Source organism: Mustela nivalis, assembly GCF_964662115.1.
Source record: "Mustela nivalis genome assembly, chromosome: 7".
Classification (NCBI taxonomy): Eukaryota; Metazoa; Chordata; class Mammalia; order Carnivora; family Mustelidae; genus Mustela; species Mustela nivalis.
Genome location: NC_139026.1, coordinates 86,386,051 through 86,397,548, shown reverse-complemented (window position 1 = coordinate 86,397,548; position 11,498 = coordinate 86,386,051).

The following is an 11,498-nucleotide window of genomic DNA, read 5'->3' as shown; positions in this document are numbered from 1 at the left end:
TTAAAGTTTTGTACTATAAAAGTTTTGGACTACAACAAAGAAACAGAAAAAACTGCTGGGCTAAAAAATTGGGGATGGCCACATAGAAAAGCATTGGAAACATTTTACCTGTGTCACCCTATCCCCAAAGCAGCTCAGTTTCAGGAGGGATCTCCTCAGAGGAATTTCATCCCATGGGGAAAAGGAGAACAGGAGGATGCCAGCAAGCCTCCCTGCTGTGGATGTTTGCAGTCTTTGCTACTGAAGATTCCCACAGTACAGGGCTTATCCTCGCTGATGGAGCTGCAGGAAGTCCCCACCACTGCATCTTCTCCCTGGGTCTGGAGATGTTGCTGTGGTGAGACTTGCCATCAGGGACCCCAATCACTGCTGTGCCCCACTTTCTGGGATCAGGATGCTATAGTACCTTGCCATTTATGGGACCAGAAGTGCTGATTCTCTGTGCCCTGCTTCTGGTCCCAGGTCATAGCTTTGTCCTGCCATTACAAAGGCAGCCACTACTTCTTTGAGTTCTACCTCTTGGCTCCCAAATCACTCTTTGACCACCATTACTTGGGCTATGTTGCTGCTGCTCTGAGCTCTCCCCTCAGATCACAGGTTATGGGTTTGACTTTGTCACTACAGGAACCCAGCCACCACTGCTCTGCAATCTACCCTCCTGGGTCCTGACATGCAGCTTTAATGGACTACCACTGGAAACATGCTCCTGTTGTTCTGCAGTTGCCTCCTGGGGCCCAAGTTGAGACTTTGACCCCATCATCCATAGGCTGTGCTGCTACTACACCCTGCTGCCTTGGTCCAAGGCACTGCTAATTCTCAGTCTGATGCTACTACTGCATTTCTTCTTCCTTTCTGATCAATTATGACAAGCTGTAGAGACCCAGAGCCTTGTTCCATGGAAGGTTTGCACACTCTCACACCTTAGGCACCAGTACCAGTGCAACAGCAGGTACATTTGTGCCAGGACACTGTGGCAGTTCTACATGCACCTGATCCTAGCACCCCAAATCTGCTATCACTTTAAGTGCCAGCATGCCAGATCAAGCACCAAGAGTGATCCCTTTGATTAGAACTTTTTCCCATGGGCAAAAGAGGGCAACAAGAAGATCCCAGAAGGTATTCCTCTGAGTAATAGCCATAGCCACCCCTGCCATCCACAGGAACTCTGCAGTCTTGGCCACAAAAGACTTCCACAGTCTGTGCCAGTGTTGACCTCAGATGATGAAGCTGCACAGAGACTATGCTTCCCTGCCCTCCCAGGAACCAAAGACATTGCATCCCACCCAACCAGTGCCATTGCAGTGATCTTCAGCTGAAGATATTCCCAGCGAAGCCAGTCCAAAATGGATGGAAGAGGTGACTACATCCTCAAATATGCAGACATCAATGCAAAGCCATCAGAAACATGAAAAGGCAAGGAAAGGTGACACCACTAAAGGAACACAATAGTTTTCTAGTAAGTAATCCTCCAAAAAATAGAAATCTGTAAATTATCAGAAAAAGAATTCAAAATAATTATTTTAAGGATATTAGTTGAGATTCAAGAGAACACGAATAGAAAATTCAATGACCTCCTGAAAACAATATTTGAAAAAAAAATGGTAAGTTAATAAAGAGGTAGAATCATAGAAGAGAACCAAACAGCAATTCTGGAGCTGAAGAATGCAATGAATGACATGAAAAATGCAATAGAGAGCTTTAACATCAGGCTCAGGCAGAAGTAAGAATCTGTAATCTGGAAAATAGAGCTCTTGATATCCAGTAAGAGGAAAAAAGAAATTACAGTGAAATAAGTCAAGCAGAGAGAGTCAATTATCATATGGTTTCACTTTTTTGTGGAGCATAACAAATAGCATGGAAGACATGGGGAGATGGAGAGGAGAAGGGAGTTGAGGGAAATTGGAAGCGGAGGTGAACCATGAGAGACTATGGACTCTGAAAAACAACCTGAGGGTTTTGAAGGGGCAGGGGTGGGAGGTTGGGGGAGCCAGGTGGTGAGTAATAAGGAGGGCACGTATTGCATGGAGCACTGGGTGTGGTGCAAAAGCAATGAATACTGTTACACTGAAAAGAAATAATAATAAAAAAAAGAGTGTAGAAGCCTATATGAATTATGGGCAACTATCACAAAGGAAAATATTTGCATTATGGGAGTCCTAGAGGAAAAAAGGGAACAAAATCTTATCTGAAGAAATAATGGCTGCAAACTACAAATCTGGGAGCTATGATCAACCAGGTACATAAAGCTCAAAGATCCTCCAAAGAATTGAACCCAAGGAGATCTTGGGTGAGATACATTATGATCAAGTTCTCTAAAATCAAAGACAAAAAGGAAATTTTAAAGGCAGCAATAGAAAAAACACTCAACACATTCAAGGCAATCCCAATAAAACCAAGATTTCTCAGCTGTAACCTTCTACCCAGGAGAGAGTGGAATTATATATTCAAAATATTCAAAGAAAAAAAACTCTCAACAGGAAACTCTTTACTCAGCAAAGTAAGTTGTTCTTCAGAAATGAAAGAGGGATAAAGACTTTCCTACAGAAAAAAAAAAAAAGCTGAGGGAATTTTGTCACTGCTAGACAGGCCTTACAAAAGAATGCTAAAGGGAAATAAAAATTCTGAGATAAAAATGGAAACACAGAATGCCATACCTTATGAAGTGCAGCAAAAGCAGCTCTGTGAGGGAAATTTTTTTTTTGATATCCAATATGATTTTTTAAAATTTTTTATTTTTTATAAACATATATTTTTATCCCCAGGGGTACAGGTCTGTGAATCACCAGGTTTACACACTTCACATCACTCACCAAAGCACATACCCTCCCCAAAGTCCATAATCGCACCCCCTTCTCCCAAACCCCCTCCCCCCAGCAAACCTCAGTTTGTTTTGTGGGATTAAGAGTCACTTATGGTTTGTCTCCCTCCTAATTCCATCTTGTTTCATTGATTCTTCTTCTACCCACTTAAGCCTCCATGTTGCATCACCACTTCCTCATATTAGGGAGATCATATGATAGTTGTCTTTCTCTGCTTGACTTATTTCGCTAAGCATGATACGCTCTAGTTCCATCCATGTTGTCACAAATGGCAAGATTTCATTTCTTTTGATGGCTGCATAGTATTCCATTGTGTATATATACCACATCTTCTTGATCCATTCATCTGTGGATGGACATCTAGGTTCTTTCCATAGTTTGGCTATTGTGGACATTGCTGCTATAAACATTCAGGTGCACGTGCCCCTTTGGATCACTACGTTTGTATCTTTAGGATAAATACCCAGTAGTGCAGTTGCTGGGTCATAGGGCAGTTCTATTTTCAACATTTTGAGGAACCTCCATGCTGTTTTCCAGAGTGGCTGCACCAGCTTGCATTCCCACCAACAGTGGAGGAGGGTTCCCCTTTCTCCGCATCCTCGCCAGCATCTGTCATTTCAGACATTTCTGCAAAGAAGACATCCAGATGGCCAACAGACACATGAAAAAGTGCTCCATATCACTCGACATCAGGGAAATACAAATCAAAACCACAATGAGATATCACCTCACACTAGTCAGAATGTGAGGGAAATTTTTAAAGCACCTATATTGAGAAAAAAAGAAAGATCTCAAACAACTTAAACTTACCTGTCAAGGAAATAGAAAAGAAAGGACAAAATAAGATCAGAAACAAATGAAATGAAGACTAGGAAGACAATAGAGACAATAAACCAAACTGAGTGTTGGTTTTTTGAAAAGACAAAATTGACAAACTTTTGATAACCTTAAAAGAAAGAACTGGTTCATAAATGAAAAAGGAGACATTACAACTGATATCACAGAATATAAGAATCATGAGAGACTATGTGAATAATTATATGCTAACATATTAGATAATTTAGAAAAAATAGATGAATTTCTAGAAACATATTAGTTACCAGACTGAATTGTGAAGTAATAGAAAATCTGAAAAAGCAATAATGAGAAAAGATTGAATCAGTAATCAAAAATCTCCCAACAAATAAAATTCTGATACCAGATAGCTTTACAGGTGAATTCTGCAAAAGATTTAAAGAATTAATGCAGTTCTTTTCAAACTCTACCAAGAAACTGAAGAGGAAGGAACACTTCCAAATGTATTTTATGAGGACAGCATTACCTTGATACCAAAGCTAGACAAGGACACTTCATGAAAGAACATTATAGGTCCATATCCCTGATAAACATAGATGTAAAAATCCTCAAAAAACACTAGCAAACTGAATTAAGAGCACACTAAGAAGATCATATGTCATCAAGTGGGATTCACCCCTGGTATAAAAAAAATGGTTGAACATCTGCAAATCAATCAATGTGATACACCATAACAACACAATGAAGAATAAAAATCTTCACAATCACTTCAGTAGATGTAGAAAAGAATTTGACAAAATACAACATTCTTTCATTATATACTAAAAAAACTCTCAGTGAATTTGCTATTGAAGGAATGTTTCCCAACATAACAGTGTCCATTTAACCAAGGAGGTGAAAGCCTGAAAGTTGAAAACTATAAGACTTTGATGAATAAATTAAAGAAGACATAAATAAATGGAAAGATATGCTGTGTTGTGTTCTTGAATCAGAAGAATTAATAATGTTAAAACGTCCAAACTATGCAAAGCGATCAGATGCAATGCAATCCTTATCAAAATTCCAATGGTATTTTTCAAAGAAAGAGAAAGAACTATCCTAAAATGTCTGTGGAACCACAAAGGGCCCCAAATAACCAAATCAATCTTTTTTAAAAAATTTATTTTCAGAAAAACAGTATTCATTATTTTTTCACCACACCCAGTGCTCCATGCAATCCATGCCCTCTATAATACCCACCATCTGCTACCCCAACCTCCCACACCCCCGCCACTTCAAACCCCTCAGATTGTTTTTCATAGTCCATAGTTATTTTACTTTTTTTTCAGTGTTCCAAGGTTCATTGTTTATGCACCACACACAGTGCCCCATGTGATACATGCCCTCCTTAATACCCACCATCAGGCTTACCTATCCCCCCACCTCTTTCCCCTCCAAAACAACAGGACATATATGTCCCTTTAGTATTTTTGTATCCTTTGGGTAAATATCCAATAGCACAATTCCTGAATCATATGGTAGTTCTATTTTTCATTTTTTGAGGAACCTCCATACTATTTTCCAGAGTGGTTGCACCAGTTCACATTCCCACCACCATTGTAAGAGGGTTCCCCTTACTCCAAATCCTGGCCAAAACCTGTTGTTTCTAGTGCTGTTGATTTTAGCCATTCTGACAGGTGTGAGGTGATGTCTCATTGTAGTTTCAATTTGTATTTCCCTTATGGAGAGAAAAAAGAAAATGAATTCTTAAATAAGACATCAAAATCACAGGCAGCAAAAGCTAAAATATTTATATAAGGGGGATTATACCAGACTAAAGATATTCTGCATCACAAAAGAAACAATGTATAAAATGAAAAGGAAAATAAAGAATGGGAAAAATATTTTCAAATCACATATTTGTAAAGGGGTTACTATCCAAAATATATAAGGAATTCATACAACTCTATGGCAAAAAAGGAAATAACCCAATTAAAAATGGGCTTAAAATATAGTCCTTTAGTTTTTGTCTTAGAAACTCTTTATCTCTCCTTCTATTCTGAATGAAGGTCTTGCTGAATAAAGTACTCTTGGTTGCATATTTTTCCCATTTAGCACCTTGAATATATCATGCCAGTCCTTTCTGGCATGCCAGGTCTCTGTAGACAGGACTGCTGCTAGCTTTATGTGTCTACCCTTGTAGGTTACCGCTTGTTCTGAACTGCTTTCAGAATTTTCTCTTTATTTTTGTAACTTGCAAAAGTTTCACTATAATATGTCAATGTGTTGACCTACTTTTGTTGATTTTGAGAGGAATTCTTTGTGCCTCTGGGACTAGAAAGCCTGTTTACTTCCCCAGATTGGGAAGTTCTCAGCTATATTTTGTTCAAATAAACCTTCTGCTCCTTGTTCCCACTCTTCTTCTGGGCCTCTGGTTATCTGGATACTGTTTCACTTTATGGAATTGCCGAGTTCCCTAAATCTACATTCATGATCTAATAGTTTTCTTTCACTCTTCCTTTCAGCTTCCTACTTTTCCATATTATCTTCTATATCACTGATTCACTCTTATCATTCAATCATCCTCATTTTTGTGACCTCCATTTGGACTGTACCTCAGTACCAGCATGTTTAATTATAGCCTGACTAGATTTTAGTTCTTTATCTCTACTGCAAGGCTTCTGTAATGTCTTCTATGTTTTTTTTCAAGATTTTAAGCCAAAGACTGCAATAAAAGATGAAGAAGAACACTATACCACAATAAAGAGGTCTATCCAAAAAGAAGATCTAATAATTGTAAATATTTATGCCTCTAATTTGGGAACAGTCAAATATATAAATCATAATAACAAACTTAAAGACTCATTGATAAGAATACAAAATAGTAGATTTTAACACTCCACTTACAGCAATAGACAGATTATCTAAGCAGAAGGTCAACAAGGAAACAAGGGCTTTTAATGACGCACTGGACCAGATGGATTTTACAGACATATTGAGAGCATTTCGTCCTAAGCAGCAGAATACCCATTATTGTCAAGTGCACATGAAACATTCTCCAGAATATATCACATACTGTGTCACAAATCAGGTCTTAACTGGTGCAAAAAGATTGAGATCAAATTATGTATATTTTCAAACTACAGTGCTATGAAAATTGAAGACAACCACAATAAAAATTTTGAAAAGAACTCAAATACATGGAGGCTAAAGAACATCCTACTAAAGAATGAGTGGGTCAAACAGGAAATTAAGGAAAGATTTTTAAAAAACACATGGAAACAAATGAAAATTGAAACATGACTGTTCAAAACCTTTGGGATGCAACAAAGGCAATCTTAAAAGGGAAGTTTATAGCAATACAGGTCTTCCCCAAGAATGAAGAAAAGTTTCAAAAACACAAGGTAACCTTACAACTAATGGAGGTGAAAAAAGAACAGCAAATAAAGTATAAATCAAGCCAGAGAAGGGAAATGATAAAGATTAGAGCAAAAAGCAATAAATAATATAGGGGTTCCTGGGTGGCTCAGTCATTAAGCATTTGCCTTTGGCTCAAGTCATGATCCCAGGGTCCTGGGATTGAGCCCTGCATTGGGCTCCCTGCTTGGCAGGAAGCCTGCTTCTTCCTCTCTCACTCCTCCTTCTTGTGTTCCTTCTCTTGCTGTCTGTCTCCCTGTCAAATAAATAAGAAAATAATGATATAGAAATTTTTAAAAAGACAGTAGAGCAGATCAGTGAAACTAGGAGCTTGTTCTTTGAAAGAATTAACAAGATTGATAAGCCACTAGCCAGACCTATCAAAAAGAAAAGAGAAAGGACCCAAATAAATAAAATCATGAATAAATAAAAGAAGAGGGTTCCTCCTCCTACACTGTTGGTGGGAATGCAAGCTGGTGCAACCACTCTGGAAAACAGCATGGAGGTTTCTCAAAATGTTGAAAATAGAACTACCCTATGACCCAGCCATTGCACTACTGGGTATTTACCCTAAAGATACAAACGTAGTGATCCGAAGGGGCACGTGCACCTGAATGTTTATAGCAGCAATGTCTACAATAGCCAAACTCTGCAAAGAACCTAGATGTCCATCAACAGATGAATGGATAAAGAAGATGTGATATATATACACAATGGAATACTATGCAGCCATCAAAAGAAATGAAATCATGCCATTTGTGACAACATGGATGGAACTAGAGGGTATCATGCTTAGTGAAATAAGTCAAGCAGAGAAAGACAACTATCATATGATCTCCCTGATATGAGGAAGTGGAGATGCAACATGGGGGGTTAAGGGGGTAAGATAAGAATAAATGAAATAAGATGGGATTGGGAGGGATACAAACCATAAGTAACTCTTAATCTCACAAAAGAAACTGAAGGTTGCTGGGGGGAGGGAGGTTAGGAGAAGGGGGGTAGAGTTATGGACATTGGGGAGGGTGAGTGCTTTGAAGTGTGTAAACCTGGTGTTTCATAGACCTGTACACCTGGGGATAAAAATATATTATGTGTTTATAAAAAAAAAATTTAAAAAATAAAAGAGGAGGGTTCCCAATCCATACGGCAGAAATACAATTATAAGAGGCTATTATGAGCAATTATATGCCAACAAATTAGGCAGTCTGGAAGAAATGGATGCGTTCCTAGAGATGTATAAACTACCAAAACTGAAACAGGAATAAATAGAAAATCTGAACAGACCCATAACCTGGAAGGAAATTGAATCAATAATCAAAAATCTCCCAAAAAAACAAAAGTCTAGGGCCAGATGGCCTCCCAGGGAATTCCACCAAACATTTATAGATGAATTATTACCTAAAAAAAATTATTACCTATTCTTCTGAAACTGTTTCAAAAAACAGAAATGGAAAAAAAAACTTCCAAACTCATTCTATGAGGCCAGCACAACTTGATTCCTAAAGACCCCACTATAAGAGGAGAATTACAGACCAATATCCCTGATGAATATGGATACAAAAATTTTCACCAAGATATGAATTAGTAGTATCCAAGAATACATTAAAAGTTATTCACCATGACCAAGTGGGATTTATTTCTGGGCCTCAAGGGTGGTTCAACATTCACAAATCAATCAGTATGATACACCACATTAAAAAAGAAAGGACAAGAACTATATGATCCTCTTAATAGATGCAGGGAAAGTATTTGACAAAATATAACATTGTTTCTTCATAAAAACGCTCTTCTGTGTAGGGATAGAGGGAACATATCTATCTCACTATCATAAAAGCCATGTACAAAAAACCCACAGAAAATATTATCCTCAATGGGGAAAAACTTTCAGTTTTTCTCCTAAGGTCAGGAGCACAACAGGGATGCCCACTTTCCCAACTGTTCTAGCTTCAGCAATCAGACAACAGAAAGAAATAAAAGGCATCCAAATCAACAAAGAGGAAATCAAACTTTCATACTTTGCTGTTGACCTGATACTCTGTGGAAAATTCAAAAGAATCCACCCCAAACTTGCTAGAACTGATGCAGGAATTCAGCAGAGTTGCAAGAAATAAAATCAATGCACAGAAGTCAGTTGCATTTCTATACACAAATGAGTCAGAAGAAAGAGAAATCAGGAACTGATCCCATTTGCAATTGCACAAGATATCTACGGTAAACCTAACCAAAGAGGTAAAGCATATGTATTCAAACTATAGAACAGTTATGAATGAAGTTAAGGAAGACAGAAGGAAATTAAAAAAGTCCCACGCTCATGGATTGGAAGAACAAATATTGTTTAAATGTCTGTGTTATCCAAAGCAATCTATACATTCAATGCAATCCCTGTCAAAATACCATCAACATTTTTCAAAGAAATGGAACAGATACTTCACAAATTTGTATGGAACCACAAAGGACGCTGGATAGCCAAAGGAGTGTTGAAAAAGAAAGCCAAAGCTGGTAGCATCACAATCCAGTACTTTAAGCTATATTCCAAAGCTGTAACCATCAAGACAGTATGGTACTGGCACAAAAACAGACACATATATCAACGGAACAGAATAGAGAACCCAGAAATGGACCCTCAACCCTATGGTCAACTAATCTTTGACAAAGCAGGAAAGAATATCCAATGAAAAAGGACAGTCTCTTCAACAAATGGTGTTGGGAAAATTGGACAGCCACATGCAGAAGAATGAAATGGGACCACCATACACAAAAATAAACTCAAAATGGATAAAATATCTAAAGTGAGACAGGAATTCATAAAAATCCTAGAGGAGAACAAAGACAGCACACTCTTTGATCTTGGCTGTAGCAATTTATTGCTAGACACATCTCCAAAGCCCAGGGAAGCAAAAGCAAAAATGAACCATTGGGGTTTCATCAGGATAAAAAGCTTTTGGATAAAAAGCAAAGGAAACAATTAACAAAACTAAAAGACAACCTTTGGAATGGGAGAAGGTATTCTCAAATGACATATCAGTTATAGGGCTAGTAACCAAAATATATAAAGAATGTATTAAAGTCAGCACCCCCCAAAATAAAAAATGCAGTCAAGAAATGTGCAGAAGACATGAATAGACATTTTTCCAAAGAAGACATACAAATGGCCAACAGACACATAGAAAAATGTTCTACATCACTTGACATCAGGGAAATACAAATCAAAACCACAATGAGATACCACCTCATGCTGTTCAGATTGGCTAAAATGAACAACTCAGGAAAAAACAGATGTTGGCAAGGATGCTGAGAAAGAGGAACCCTCTTACACTGTTGGTGGGAATGTTGGAGGGTATTAAGCTAAGTGAAATAACTCAGTTAGAGAAAGACAAATACCATATGATCTCACTCATATATGGAATTTAAGAAACAAAACAGATCAATATGTAGGAAGGGAAGAAACAATAAAGATAGAGAAGCAAATGATAAGAGACTCTTAACAATAGTAAACACAGAGGGTTGCTAGACAGGAAGTGGGGGATGTATGTTAATTAAATTGGATTTAACTAAAAATTAAAATAAAATAAGAATAACACTACCCTACCATCCAGCAATTACACTATTAGGTATTTAACCAAAGGACACAAAAATACAGATTTTGAAGAGGTTCATGCACCCTGATGTTTATAGCAGCATTATCAACAATAGCCAAACTCTGGAGAGAGTCTACACATCCATTGATTGATGAATGGATAAAGAAGGTGTCTCACACACACACACACACACACACACACACACACACACACACACACACTAGAATGGAATGCAATGCAATGCCATATTATTCAGTCATCAAAAAGAATCTTGCAATGATGTAGATGGAACTAGAGTGTATTATGCTAAGTGAAATATATCAGCTAAAGAAAGAGAAATACCATATGATCTCACGTGTGTGGAATTTAAGAAAGAAAACATGATCGTACAGGAAGGGTAAAAAGAAAAAAGAGAGGGAAGGAAGCCATAAGTAACTTTTAATGCTAGAGAACAAACTGAGTGTTGATGGAGGGAAGTGGGTGGGGGATGGGCTAGATGGATGTTGTGTATTAATACAAGTGTATTAATACAAGTCCTCTTTAAAGAGAACACTTGTGATGGGCACTGGGTGTTGTATGTACAAGTGATTAATCACTGCATTCTACTCCAGAAACCACTATTGCACTATGTATTAACTAACAAAATTAAATTAAAATAAAAGAAATTTAAGGGTCTACAATGGTTAAGACAATCTTAAAGAATAATTCTAACTGGGGCGCCTGGGTGGCTCAGAGGGTTAAGCCTCTGCCTTCGGCTCAGGTCATGATCTCAGGGTCCTGAGATCGAGCCCCACATTGGGCTCTCTGCTCAGCAGGGAGCCTGCTTCCTCCTCTCTCTCTGCCTGCTTGTGATCTCTGTCTGTCAAATAAATAAATAAAATCTTTGAAAAAAAAAAAGAATAATTCTAAC